Source organism: Nycticebus coucang, chromosome 1 (genome assembly GCF_027406575.1).
Source record: "Nycticebus coucang isolate mNycCou1 chromosome 1, mNycCou1.pri, whole genome shotgun sequence".
Classification (NCBI taxonomy): domain Eukaryota; kingdom Metazoa; phylum Chordata; class Mammalia; order Primates; family Lorisidae; genus Nycticebus; species Nycticebus coucang.
In genome coordinates, this window is record NC_069780.1 from 12,036,158 (window position 1) to 12,051,989 (window position 15,832).

Genomic DNA, 15,832 nt, shown 5'->3' on the forward strand with positions numbered 1-15,832 from the left:
ATCCAGAATACACTACGTACAAGGAATTCACACATCTCAACAGCAAACAATAACAAAAAAATCCACTTTAAAAATAGGCAAGAGATCTCAATAGATAGTTCTTAAAAGAAGACATGCAAATGACCAATAAGAATATGAAGAAATCAATGAATCCCCAACAATAAAAAAAAAAAAAGAATATGAAGAAATGCTCAACAGCACTGATCATTAGGAAAATGCAAAATTAAAATCACAATGAGGTATCATCTCACCCCAGGTAGAATGGCTATTATCAAAAAGTTTTTTAAAATAGTGTATGCTGGTGAGGATGTGGATTATTAGTGAGAATGTAAACTAATACAGCACATTGAAAAACAATGTGAAGGTTCCTCAAAAAGCTAAAAAGAACTATCATATGATACAGCAATCTCACTACTGGGCATTTATCCAAAAGAAAGGAAATCAGTATATCCAAGGGGCACCTATACTCCCATGTTCATTAGAACACTATTCACAATAGTGAATGTGAATCAACCTAAATGCCCATGAACAGATGAATGGGTAAAGAAAATGTGGCATATATACACAATGGAATACTATTTAGCCATAAAAAAGGATGAAGTCCTATCCTTGAAAGCAACATGGATGAACCTGGAGGACATTATGTTAAATGAAATAAGCCAGACATAGAAAGGTAAATACCTCATAATCTCACTCACATGTGTAAGACAAAAAAAGTCAATCTCATAGAAGCAGAGAGTAGAAGGAACAGTGGTTACTAGAGACTGGGAAAGCGAGAGAGACGGGAATAAGGACAACTTGATTAAAAGACACAAAATAACAGCCAGACAGGAGGAATAAAGTGCTAGTGTTCTATAGCACAGTGAGGTGACTACAGTTAATAATGATTTATTGTGTCATTTTCAAACAGCTAGAAAAGAGGAGTTTGAATCTTCCCAACATGAAGAAATGATAAATGTTTGAGGTGGTAAATATGTCAATCACCCTCATTTGATCATTACACATTGAATGCATGTATCAAAATCTCACACTGAACCCCATAAATATGTACAATTATGTGTAAATTTAAAATGTGTGTACAAGTCTTTCTGTGGACATATATTTTCATTTCTCTTGGAGTGAAACTGCTGGATCATGCAGTAACTCTGTTTAATCATTTGAGGGCCTGCCAGATGGCTCCCCATTTTACATTCCCAACAGCAGTGTTTAAGGGTTCTGATTTCTCCACATCCTCACCAACACTTATTTTCTTTTGATTTTTTTGATTTAAGTCATCTTAGTGGGTGTGAAGTGGGATCTTACTGTGGCTTTGATTTGCATTTGCCTGATAACTAATAATATTGAGGATCTTTGCATGTGTTATTGGACATTTGTAAATCTTCCTTAGATATATAACTATTTAGGTCCTACCTATTTCTTTTTTTTTTTTTTAATACTATTTCTTTTTTTTTTTTTTTTTTTTGTAGAGACAGAGTCTCACTTTATGGCCCCTTGGTAGAGTGCCGTGGCCTCACACAGCTCACAGCAACCTCCAACTCCTGGGCTTAAGCTATTCTCTTGACTCAGCCTCCCGAGTAGCTGGGACTACAGGCACCCGCCACAACGCCCGGCTATTTTTTGGTTGCAGTTCAGCCGGGGCCGGGTTTGAACCCGTCACCCTCAGTATATGGGGCCGGCGCCTTACCGACTGAGCCACAGGCGCTGCCCTCCTACCTATTTCTTAATTGGGTCTTTTGTCTTCTTGTTACTTAACTGTGAGGGTTCTTTATATAGTCTGTTGCAAGTCCCTTATCAGCTATATGATTTGCAAATATTTCCACCCATTCTGTGGGCTGCCTTTTCACTCCTTGTTGGTGTCTTTTAAGCACAAAGGTTTTAAACTTTGATGAAGTCCAGTTTAGCTATCTTTTCTTTTTGGTGTGTCCTTTTAGGTGTTTTTCCATTTGTTCTTGTAAGAGTCATGTTTTCATTTTCTTATAAGTTTTATCATACAAGAACAACAGAATAGCCTAGATTCTAACTATTAATACATGGATTTCATATTCTTTCTTTGAGTGTGAAATATATCTAATATTCTAAGAAAAGCTAAAATTGCTGTTTCCTACTTTTTATTTCAAAATATTAAGGGGATACAAATGTTTTAGGTTACATGGGTCATTTTTGTACTGCTCGAGTCCCAGCTATTGGTGTCCCCATCACCCAGTGTTCATGGCATCTATTAAGTAGATTTGCCCCTCTCCTTTTCCCCCTACCTCCAGTTGAATTCCACTGAATTTTACTTCCCTCTTTGCACATGTGCATTCAGCAGTTAGTTCCAATTTAATAGTGTCTGTGGTGGTGGTTTTCCCATTAAGATAGTTCACTTAGGAGAAGGGTCTCTAGTTCCATCCAGATTCTTGCAAAAGGTATTAATTCATCTTCTTTATGGCTGAGTAGTACTCAATGATATACTACATTTTATTAATCAACTCATGAACTGATGGGCAGTTGGGTTGATCCCACATCTTTGCAATGGTGAATTGTGTTGCAATAAACATTTGAGTGCGGGTGTGTTTTAGATGCAAAGTCTTCTTTTCCTTTGGGCAAATACCCAGTAGTGAGATTGCTATATTGCATAGCTTTTCTTTTTTTTTTTTTTTGAAGAATATTCTTTTTTTTTTTTATTAAATCATAACTGTATACATTGATATGATCATGGGGCATCATACACTCGCTTCATAGACCATTTCTTTTGTTACATATGCTTTTGGCATATCTAAGAATCCCTTGCCAACTACCAGGTTGTGAATATTTATCCGATGTGTGCTTCTTAGACTCCTTAGCTATTACATTTAGGTCTCTCACCTATCTTGAGTTAATTTTGCATGTGACTTCACAGTACTCCCAGCATAATTTGTTGGAAAGAATATTCTTTTGCAGTGGACGTTCTTGGCACCCTACTCAAAAATCAGTTGACTATAAATGTAGGATTGATGCCTGGACTCTCGATTTCACTCCACTGATCTATATGTCTACCCTTATGCCATAAGGATTAAAATTGCTTTGTACTCGGTTTTAAAATAGGGAAGTATGATGATGTACTTTCTTCTTCCTTTTTAGGATTTTTCTTTTTTTTTACTATACTGTGTCTCCTACTATGTTTTAAACTTAGCTTGTCAATTTCCATAAAGAAGTCAACTGGGATTCTAATAGGTATTGTATCACATCTGTAGATCAATTTGGGGAGTACTGTCATCTTAACAATCCATGAACATGAGATGTTCTATTTATTTAGATCTTATTTCATTTCTTTCATTAATATTTTATACTTTTCTAAACTATAAGGTTTGTACTTCTTTTATTAAATTTATTCCTAAACTTTTATCCTTTTTGAAAATATTGTGAATGAAATTGTTTTCTTAATTACATTTTTGGATTGGTCATTGCAAGTGTATAACAATATAACTGATCTTTTTATATTCCCCTTTGCATACTTATCTTGTATCCTGCAACCTGCTAAAATCATTTGTTAGTTCAAAAGATTTTTAATGGATTCTTTAGGGTTTTCTATAAATTCTACAGAATCATTAATTGACTGTCGGAATTTGTATTTAGAATTTCAATTTCTATAAATTTCCCTCTGTTTTAGCTGAATTCTATATTTTAGCATGTTATGTTTTCATTTTTATTCATTTCAACATATAGGTGAATTCCTTTTATGATTTCTTCTTTGAGTCACTGATTATTTAGGAGTATGTTGTTTAATTTGAACCAGTGTTGAATTTCCAAAATTTCCTCTGTTGTTGATTTCTAATGTCATTGAATTGTGGTTGGAGAACACATTTTGTAATGATTTCCTTCTTTTAAATTCATTCAGGTCGTGCTTTATTGTCCAATACATGGCCTATCTGGTACAATGTTCTTTGGTCACATGAAAAGATCATTTGTTTTACTATTGGAGAGCCCTGTAGTTTCTATTAGGCCTTGTTGGTTTGTAATGTTATCCAAGCCTCTATCTCATTGTTGATTTTTTTCCTAGTTATACTCTCCAATGTTGAAAGTGGAATTCCCAACTATTATTTTTTAATTTTCAATTTTTTTCTTCAATTCTGTGAAATTTTAATTCACATATATGGAAGTCTGTTATTAGGTACATATATGTATGTAATTTTGTCTTCCTGATGAATTGACTATTTCATCATTTTAAACGTCTGTCTTAAAGTTTATTTCTCATATTAGTATAGCTACTACATCTCTCTGATTACTTTTTGCATGACATATCTTTTTATATCTTTTCACTTTCAACTTATGTGTGTCTTTGAATCTAAAATGAGTCTCAGAGATAGCACATGGTTGGATTTTTTTCATTCATTCTGCCAATCTCTGCTTTTAAATAGATGGCATAATACATTTATACGTAGTATTTAATTACCAATAAGGAAGAATTTATGCCTACCATTTTGCTATTTGTTTTCTACATGGCTTTTCTGTTCCTCAAGTCCTCCAATACTACTTCTTTTGTGTTAAATAGACATTTTCTTATATACCATTTTAATTCCCTTGTCAATTTCTCTATTATATATATATATTTTTTTTGGGGGGGGGGTTTCTTTTTTTGAGACAGAGTCTCAAGCTGTCACCCTGGGTAGAGAGCTATGGCATCACAGCTCACAGCAACTTCAAACTCCTGGGCTTAAGTGATCTTCTTGCCTCAGCCTCCCAGGTAGCTGGGACTACAGGTGCTCACCACAATGCCCCAGCTAGGTTTTTAGTTTTGGGGGGGTTTCTTATTTGTTTGTTTGTTTACCAATTGCCCTGGGGATTACCATTAACATCTTACCTTATAACAATGTGGTTCTCATTAGTACCAACTTAATTTCAATAGCATACAAAAACTTTTCTCAAAATAGCTGCATTCCCTGTCATTCCTCTTTGCTGTTATTATCACAAATTACATCTTTATACATTCTATGCTTATCAACACAGGATGTTAGTTATTGCCTTAAGTAGTAGTATTTTAATTCAGAAGAAAAAGAGAGTAACAATAAACAACAAATGCATTTTTACTGCATTTTATATTTACCTACCTATGTGGTTACTTTTATCGGTGCTCTTTATTTCTTCATGTGGACTTGAGTCATTGTACATTATCCTTTCATTTCAACCTGAAGGACTCTGTCTTAGTTATTTCAGACTGCTATAATAAAAATACCATATTGTGGGTAGCTTAAACAAACATTTATTTCTCACAGCTCTAGAAGCTAGGAAGTTCAAGATCAAAGCACTAGCAGATGTGGTGAAGAGGGCCCTCTTCCTGGTTTGCAGCCCACCATCTACTCATTATAGCTTCAGGTAAAGAGAGAGGAAGCAAGCTCTGTTGAATTTCTTCTAAGGGCACTAATCTCATCATTAGGGCTGCAGCTTCATGATGTAATTACCTCCCAAAGACCTCCTCTCAAAATACCATCACACTGGGATGGTATTTGTGGGGACTCAATACTCAGTCCATAATATTTCACCCTTGACCCCCCTCAAAAAAATTTCATGTTCTTCTCACGTGCCAAATCCATTCTCTCTATTAAACAGGCCCCCAAAGCATTCCAGCATCAACTCTAAAGTCCAAAGTCTCATCCACATAGCTCAGTGGTTCTCAACCTGTCGGTTGCGACCCCTTTGGGGGTTCGACCGTTTCACAGGGGTCGCCTAAGACCATTGGAAAACACATATTTCTGATGGTCTTAGGAGCCGAGACACTGCTCCTCTATCCGTCTCCAGGTGGGTCCGCCCACATGCAGATAGGCCCACGTACGATTACCTGGCATGATGACATCATGGCACCAACCCCATCACATACACCCCGTACAAATACAGGTGTATGTGACAAGGTTGGCGCCATACTGTACTTATGTGGACCAGTCCCACGGGGGTAGAGAGCAGCTACTGTGTAGAAAGCAGCCGCTATGTTGAAAGCAGCTACTCTGTTAAAAGCAGCTGCTGTGTTGAAAGCAGCAGTATTGGAGGTAAAACGACACTTCATGAATTATAATTACTGGGTAAATGTAAAATCATGTACTGTAAAATCATCAACTGCTGCAAATAAAAAATATATCTGTACCCTGGGAACTTAATCTGGATGCTGATCAGTCTTTGCATATTCCGCTGTGGTTGATGTGAATACTGCCCCCTTGTGATAGTAACAAGTATGTAAAAAAAAACAGAGAATGGTAAATCATAGGAAATTTTAATGAATTGTATTGACTGAACTATGCCATATATATTTTGTATTATTAAAGCTATTGTTATATATTATTTCATTAGCAAAGCATCCCATGACAATGGATCATGTAGAGAAGAATGTTAAGAAAAGAAAATTACAGTGAGGATTTTTTACAGTAAGGTTTTGCCTCAATAATTACAGCAGGAATGGAGAAACCACAATGTGTTTGTTGTGAAGTTCTATCAGCCGAATCTACGAAGCCGAACAAACTAAAACACCATTTTGATAGCAAGCATCTGAGCTTTGCTGGCAAGGATACCAACTATTTTAGAAGCAAAGCTGATGGACTCAAGAAAGCCAGACTCGACACTGGTGACAAGTACTATAAACAAAACATAGCCGCCATTGAAGCTCCATATTTGGTGGCACTCAGAATTGCCAGAGCTATGAAACCTCACACCATTGCTGAGGATTTACTGTTGCCAGCAGCCAAAGACATTGTTTGAGTTATGATCGGAGATGAATTTGTTACAAAATTGAGTGCAATGTCCTTATCTAATGACACTGTCAGCAGAAGAATAGATAACATGTCTGCTGGTATTCTTGATCAGGTAATCCAGGAAATTAAATCTGCTCCATTTCCAGCATTTAGTATCCAGCTTGATGAATCTACAGACATTGCGACCTGTTCACAGTTGGAGGCAGAGGAAGATGGCGGCCGAGTAACAGCTTCCTTGCATCTGGGCACCGTGAGTCTGGGGAGATAGGACTCCCCAGCATCTCTGGCTGGTGGGATCTGCCTATCATCACCCCAGTGAGGATACAGGGAGCCAGCGAGAGACTTCTGGACCCCAAGAGGAGGACTAAAACAGTGGAAAAATGGCAAGTGGTCGCGCATGTTCAATCCGTCTAAACCTGCCCGCAACTGTAAATTCAGCAGCAGCGAGACTGCAAACCAGAAAGGCCTTTCCTGTGAACTGTTTTGGTGTCTTTGGACTTGGCACTCAGTTGAACTGCCTTGGGGAGAACCTGAGCGGGAGTGCGGAGAACTTTGGCCGTTGTCTAGGGCCCCAGTCTGAGCCGCTGAGCCAGACGGAGCTAATCATGTTTGGCTGCGGGTCACAGGGAGCCATTGTGAGCGATCTGCCCCAGAAAGCTCAGCTTTCTGGGGCAGATTGCTCAGGGTCGCAGAGCTAGAATCAGGTGGGAGCTGGTAACCCAGCGACCAAGTAGCCTAAGGGTGGGGTCTGAGCCGCCTTGCAGCCCTAACCCTCAGGGGCAGAGTGAGACCAGTTTTGGCACACTGGGTAAGTAGATAGCCACTTCAACAGTGATTCCAGCAACAAGCACTTTCCTGGGAAAGCTTCTGCTCAGCAAGTTTACAAGTTCAAAGTGCCTTATCAGTGGGCTGAAGAGAGATTTAGGATGTCTACCTGCTGGGGTTTGAGAAATCAGCAGCCTCCAGTCGTATCAGAACTGTGATTAACATCTCATACCCCAGAAGACCACGTGTTGCCCAGACAATATTCAATAACATATACATACTGCTTTGTTTTTGGTTGTGTTTTTTTTTGTTTTTTGTTTTTCTTTTTCTTTTTTTTTTGGTTTGGTTGTTTTTTCTGTTTATTTTGATGTTGTTGATGTTGTCTTGTTTTTTAATTTCAACCTTTTCCATACAGATCCTTTTTCTTTCTCAATTTTTCTAGTTTAATTATAATTTCCCATTGCTGTCTTTTTCAATAACTAGACCTTCATTTTTGCTAGTGTTTCTACCGCTATTATTTGGTTTTTCACCCAATTTTATCCCATAAAGTTTTCTGTTTGCCTGTTTTGGTTTGATTTATAGCATTTTTGTCTTTCCTCTCTACTTGGTGGAGGTGGGGTACTGTGTCAGATCAGGTTAGCAAAGAGCTGCTGACCTCAAGGGAACCACCCAACTGGGCACCCCCAGAAGGTGGGGTTTTTTTAAGGTTGTATCAAAGTACTCTAATGTACACCTATATTGCTCTGTGTCCCTCTTTCTGTGCCGCTCTTCTTTTTGTCAATATTCCTTTTACCCACCCCCTCTTCTTTCTCTATTTTTCTTTTTTTTTCTTATCACTCGGTCCTCCTTTCTTTCATCCCTTTTTTGCTCTTCATCCTTCTCACCCTTCTGGTCCTGTAACCCTTAGTCCACAGGCACGAGAACTTAAAGAGCAAGAGGAAGTGAAAGGAAAATTAGGGCAAGGAAACAGATAAAAGAAATCACTCATGAGGCAGAATCAGCAGAAAACTCCAGGCAACATGAAAAACCAGTCCAGAACAACCCCGCCAAGGGACCATAAGGTAGCTACTGCAGATGACTCCACCTATAAAGAAATGTTAGGAATGACAGAAAGGGAATTTAGAATACACATGTTGAAAACAATGAAAGAAATGATGGAAACAATGAAGGAAACTGCTAATAAAGTGGAAAATAACCAAAAGGAAATCCAAAAACAGAATCAAATAAGAGAAGAACGATATGAAGAATATAAAAAGGATATAGCAGAGCTGAAGGAACTGAAACAGTCAATTAGGGAACTTAAAGATGCAATGGAAAGTATCAGCAACAGGTTAGACCATGCAGAAGAAAGAATTTCAGAGGTAGAAGACAAAGTTCTTGAGATAACTCAGATAGTAAAAGAGGCAGAAAAGAAGAGAGAGAAAGCAGAACATTCACTGTCAGAATTATGGGACTTTATGAAGTGTTCCAACATATGAGTTATAGGAATTCCAGAAGGGAAAGAAGAATGCCCCAGAGGAATGGAAGCCATACTAGAGAATATTATAAAAGAAAATTTCCCAAATATCACCAAAGATTCTGACACACTGCTTTCAGAGGGATATCGGACCCCAGGTCACCTCAACTCAACCGAGCTTCTCCAAGACACATTGTGATGAACCTGTCCAAAGTCAAGACAAAAGAAAAGATTCTGCAAGCTGCCAGGAGTAAGCGCCAGTTGACCTACAGGGGCAAATCCATCAGAGTGACTGCAGACTTCTCTAATGAAACTTTCCAAGCAAGAAGACAATGGTCATTGACCTTTAATCTACTTACACAGAACAATTTCCAGCCCAGAATTCTGTACCCTGCTAAACTAAGCTTCAAAAATGACGGAGAAATCAAATCATTTATGGATATACAAACATTGAGGAACTTCGCCACAACAAGACCAGCTCTACAGGAAATGCTTCAACCTGTTCTGCACACTGACCACCACAATGGATCAGCAGCAAAGTAAGAACTCAGAAATTAAAGGACAGAACCTAACCTCCACACTGATGCAAAAGATAAAACTAAGCAATGGACTCTCACAAAATAAGACGAATAGAATACTACCACACTTATCAATTATCTCAATAAATGTTAATGGCTTGAATTCCCCACTGAAGAGACATAGATTGGCTGACTGGATTAAAAAACACAAGCCATCCATTTGCTGTCTGCAGGAAACACACCTGGCTTCAAAAGACAAATTAAAGCTCCAAGTCAAGGGTTTGAAGACAATTTTTCAGGCAAATGGAATTCAGAAGAAAAGAGGAGTTGCGATCTTATTTTCAGATACATGTGGATTTAAAGCAACTAAAGTCAAAAAAGACAAAGATGGTCATTTTATATTGGTCAAGGGAAAAATACAACAAGAAGACATTTCAATTCTAAATATTTATGCACCCAATTTAAATGCTCCCAGATTCTTTAAACAGACCTTACTCAGTCTGAGCAATATGATATCTGATAATACCATAATAACAGGGAACTTTAACACTCCTCTTACAGAGCTGGACAGATCCTCTAAACAGAAATTAAACAAAGATATAAGAGATTTAAATGAGACCCTAGAACAACTGTGCTTGATAGACGCATATAGAACACTCCACCCCAAAGATAAAGAATATACATTCTTCTCATTACCCCATGGAACATTCTCCAAAATTGATCATATCCTGGGACACAAAACAAATATCAACAGAATCAAAAGAATTGAAATTTTACCTTGTATCTTCTCAGACCATAAGGCACTAAAGGTGGAACTCAACTCTAACAAAAATGCTCCACCCCACACAAAGGCATGGAAATTAAACAATCTTCTGTTGAATAACAGATGGGTGCAGGAAGAAATAAAACAGGAAATCATTAACTTCCTTGAGCATAACAACAATGAAGACACAAGCTACCAAAACCTCTGGGATACTGCAAAAGCAGTTTTGAGAGGAAAATTCATCCCTTTAGATGCCTACATTTGAAAAACAGAAAGAGAGCGCATCAACAATCTCACAAGAGATCTTATGGAATTGGAAAAAGAAGAACAATCTAAGCCTAAACTCAGTAGAAGGAAAGAAATATCCAAAATCAAAAGCAAACTGTTCACAGTTACCGGTTTACGTGAGGTATATGAATAATGGCAACTTTAAAGATGAGTTTCTTTTTTCTTTTTTTTTTGGCCAGAGCTGGGTTTGAACCTGCCACCTCTGGCATATGGGGCTGGTGCCCTACTCCTTTGAGCCACAGGCACCAAAGCTCTTTTAATGACAACTACTGCAGGTGATGTATTTGACACAGTTGGTTCATTTCTGAAAGAGCGTAAGATCTCTTGGGAAAAGGTTTGTGGTGTTTGCACAGATGGTGCTCCAGCTATGCTAGGATGTCGATTTCAACATTTGTTACTCAATGAGTCACCAAAAGTCATCAGAACTCACTGTATGATTCATCAGCAAATATTAGCAACAAAGACACTGCCACAAGATTTATAAGAAGAAATGAAAAGCGTCATAAGTTCTGTCAATTTTGTAAAGGCGAGCACTTTTAAACAGTCAACTGTTTTCACAACTGTGCAACGAGTTGGATGCGCCAAACAATGCTCTGCTGTTTCACACTCATGTGAGATGGTTGTTGAGAGGAAAAGTTTTAAAAAGTGTTTTTGAGCTTTGTGATGAATTTAAAATGTTTTTTAATCAGAAAGAAAGACCGCAGTTCAAAGCACTTTTCAGCGCTAAAAGTGAACTGCAGAAAACAGCTTACTTGGTTGACATCTTTGCCATCTTGAATGAGTTAAATTTATCACTGCAAGAACCAAATGCAACATGCCTCGATTTGTCTGAAAAGATCTGCTCATTCCAAATGGAACTTCAGCTTTGGCAAAAAAAATTGGATGAAAATAAAATTTACATGTTGCCTACCTTATCTGCTTTCTTTTAGGAACATGACATTGAACCAAATGAAAGGATTACAATGATAATTTCTGTGAAAGAACACTTGCACATGCTTGCAGACAAAATTTCATCATACTTTCCAAATCTACCTGACACCCTATTTGCACTTACCAGAAGCCCATTCATAGTCAAAGTTGAAGACGTTCCTGAGATAGCACAAGAGGAGTTCATTGAACTTATTAACAGTGATGCAGTGAAAACTGATTTCTCTACAGTGCCAATTACAAAACTCTGGATCAAGTGTTTGCAGTCATATCCTGTTTTGTCTGAGACTGTGTTACACCTTCTTTTTCCATTTCCAACAACATATCTTTGTGAAACGGGGTTTTCCAGCTTGTTGGTTATCAAGTCTAAATACAGAAGTAGACTTGATGTGGAAGATGATCTTCATTGTGCTCCTGCAAAGACTGCCCTGAGAATTTCTTTTTTTTTTTTAATTTTTTTATTAAATCATAACTGTATACAATGATATGATTATGGGGCATCATACACTCACTTCATAAACCATTTGACACATTTTTTTTTTTACGATTATCATATTTTCTTTTTTTTTTTTTAATTTTTTTATTAAATCATAACTGTATACAATGATATGATTATGGGGCATCATACACTCACTTCATAAACCATTTGACACATTTTTATCACAGTGGTTAACATAGCCTTTCCGGCGTTATCTCAGTTACTGTGCCAAAACATTTACATTCTACATTTACCAAGTTTCGCAAATACCCCTGTAATATGCACCACAGGTGTGATCCCACCGATTCCCCTCCCTCTACCCACCTCCCCCCTTTCCCACTTCCCCCTATTGTTAAGTTGTAGCTGGGTTATAGCTTTCATGTGAGAGTCCCAAATTAGTTTCATAGTAGGGCTGTGTACATTGGGTATTTTTTCTTCCATTCTTGGGATACTTTACTAAGAAGAATATGTTCCAGCTCCATCCATGTAAACATGAAAGAGGTAAAGTCTCCATCTTTCTTTAAGGCTGCATAGTATTCCATGGTATACATATACCACAATTTATGCCCTGAGAATTTCTGATCTGGTGAGAAAGAAGTAATCTCAACCTTCACACTGATGTTGGTTTTTTACACATACTGTTGCAAAATGTAGCAATGTACTTTACTGTTGTTATATTAAGACTGTTACCCATGCTACACCATGCTTCAAGACAAAATTTCATTTATTTATAATTAGAAATACAAGTACATATTGTTTTTGTGATCAATCACTATGCTTTAATTATGTTCAATTTGTAACAATGAAAATACATCCTGCATATCAGATATTTACATTACAATTCATAACAGTAGCAAAATTACAGTTATGAAGTAGCAACGAAAATAATTTTATGGTTGGGGGTCACCACAACATGAGGAACTGTATTAAAGGGTCATGGCATTAGGAAGGTTGAGAACTGCTGACATAGCTAAATTAGACATGAATGAGCTCAAGGTACAAGTCATGCCAATTCAAAATTCCCTTCCAGCTATGACCCTGTAAAACCAAACAAGCTATTGTGCTCCCAAAATGCAAATAGACATCCCCCATCTAAAAGAGAAAAAAAGGAAAGAAAGGGGGTGATGGGTCCCAAGTCAAGTCCAAAACTTAGTATGGGAAACTCTTTTTTTTTTTTTTTTTTTTTTGAGACAGAATCTCACTCTGTCACCCTGGATAAAGAGTCATGGCATCATAGGTCACAGCAACCTCAAACTCTTAGGCTCAAATGATCCTCTTGCCTCAGCCTCCTGAGTAGCTGGGACAACAGGCTCCTGCCACAATGCCCAACTAGTTTTCCTATTTTTTTAGTAGAGATAAGGTCTTGCTCTTGCTCAGGCTGGTCTTGAACTCCTGAGCTCAAGTAATCCATCCATCTCAGCCTCCCAGAATGTTAGGATTACAGGCGTGAGCCACTATCAAGCCTAGCCTAAATTCATATTTTTTTGTTGAAAATTGGGCATCTAAAATAATATAATATGACCTTGCACAGTGGTTCATGCCTATAATTCCAACATTTTGGGAGGCCAAGACCAGATCACTTGAGGCCAGCTGGGCAACAAAAAAAATGTTTTGAATCATCCAGAGATGGTGGCACATGCTTATAGTCCAAGCTACTCAGGAGGCTGAGGCAAGAGTGTTAACGATCCCACAAGGGAAGTTCATGTTGCTCACTGCACAGAAAGCCAATTACTGAGGCAATAAGGATCGTCAAGGAGGAAAGGATTCACTGCAGGAGATGCATCTGCTGGAAGGAGGAGGCACAGACTGCCTCAAATCTACCTTCCCAAACAACAAGGTCTGTGGGGTTTTATGGAGGTGAAAATAAATAACGTATGAGGGGAGTGAGAATCACTACGTTTGAGGTGGAGTGCAGTAAGAACTCATGCTAGTATGTATGTTCCATGAAAAACAATAGTGGTTAAGTCTCTCCCAGGGGCAGGGATTTTAGTATTATAATGAACTAGGGGTTAATACTGGTCATTTTTTTCAGTCTTGTGTGCAGGCTCAGTGGGTCCTTGGGCACAATCTGGGGTGGGGTATCGCTTATCTTGTCTTTCCTGTACAAACAAGTGGGTAAGGCTCTGTAGTTACCTCATGGCTGTAAGGAGGTCCTGCCGTTCCTGGGAAAGAAACTCAAAAGGGAATGCATCATATAATAGGAAGTTACAAAGTTCTGGTCAGCAAATCTTACTGATCTGGGAACTTGAAACATAAGAGAACTACAAAAAAATTACTTTGAAAAAATGTTTTCTTGATTATGGAGCCAGTTACAAGAGTATTGCTTAAGCTCAGGAGTTATAGGATGCAGTGAGCTATGATCACACCACTGCACTCCAGGCTAGGCAAAAGAGAGAGACCCTGTGTCTAAAAATAAAGTAATACAATATAATGTAATACAACTCTAGCAATCAGATCTGTCTCATTGTCTACAGAGTTTATTACAGTGACTGTTCCGAACCAATTCTGTAAAGTCTGCATTCTTTGTCATGTTCATTCCTCTACTTGGTTAGTTCACTGGCCATCTAATGATTGGACAGAGATTTCCTGAAAGGTCTGGAAGCAATTCATCTCCTAGAGTTTTCTGAGTAACTCTGTTTGAGTGTTGGAGCATGCCTTTAAACCTCAGACAGTTTATAATTCCATCGTGGCCTTCACTTCCTGCTTATGCAGAATCTCAAGGTAAACCAGAGAGGAGAGCGTAGAACCATCCTAATCCTTTCCTAAGCATACTCACCATCCTTCCATGGAAATGGTCTCCCAGATTATCAGGAATATATTGGAGCTTTTCAAAGCCCCTGTGTACTTCTCATTCTCCAGTTATTGCTTTTAAGCTTCGTGATAACCTATTCTGCCCCAACTGTTACCCAACCCCTTAGGCATCTACCAAGTTAAAAACATTTGCCTATAACTGTTTTTGGCAATGTACCTTAGAGAGAAAAAGGTTTAGCACTGAGTGAGTTCTGAGTCAGCCTTGTGAGTGGGCCTTCTGGGGGAACCACCAGACAAGTCAGGTAGTGACAATTCTTTGAGAATGAGGTGTTAAAAGAATTCCAGACCTACTAGCCCAGCACAGGGGCTCACGCCTGTAATCCTAGCACTCTGGGAGGCCGCAGTGGGTGGATTGCTTAAGCTCAGGAGTTCGAGACCAGCCTGAGCAAGAGCGAGACCCCCATCTCTAAGAAAAAAAAATAGCTGGGCATCGTGGTGGGCACCTGTAGTCCCAGCTACTCAGGAGGCTGAGGCAAGAGGATTGATTGAGCCTAAGACTTTGAGGTTGCTGTGAGCTATGATGATGCCACACCACACCCAAGGCAGCGGAGTGAGACTCTGTCAAAAAAAATAATTCCAGATCTATTTTTCTCTCTCTGGTATCTGCCAAGAGCCCCCAAAATATGGGTTGTTATTTTTTATGGCCATTGCATAGCTGGCAAGTGGGAGCCAGGACTGAGACAAGTTCAAATGCCACGGGCCTCACTAGTCTTACTGCGATGCGGTCATTTTTCTTTAACAATCCCTGGGTTATTACAAGATGATGGTTAATTTTTAGAATTCTTAAAAAGTTAATTCTTCCAGTTTTCTCATCTCTTAAGGAAGGAAGAATTGGGAGAGGTCCTTACTCTGCCTTTTTTGCTGGCATTCTCCCATAACATTTTTTAAGCCAAAAATAAGCCAAGCCATGGCTAGGTACAAAAGCACTAGCCATGGAAATGGAGAGCTGGGAGTTGTAAAGTAATGAAAACATAACAGATAGTACATGTCTTCTGTGGAATTTCCCCAGAAGTCCCATTTAGAATATCCACTAATTTCCAATACCTCTTCATCCTCCTTTAATTAAATCTGCTTTTCCTTAAAAAGCAGCACCAAGATAAAAGAGAATAAGCTAATTCAGTCGCATTGATT

The 15,832-nt window shown here is 38.4% G+C and overlaps 1 pseudogene; it reads left to right on the plus strand.

Moving 5' to 3' along the window:
- The first annotated feature begins 5,884 nt into the window (after window positions 1-5,884).
- Window positions 5,885-12,509, plus strand: LOC128590012 (protein ZBED8-like; annotated as a pseudogene).
- The last annotated feature ends 3,323 nt before the right edge of the window (window positions 12,510-15,832 follow it).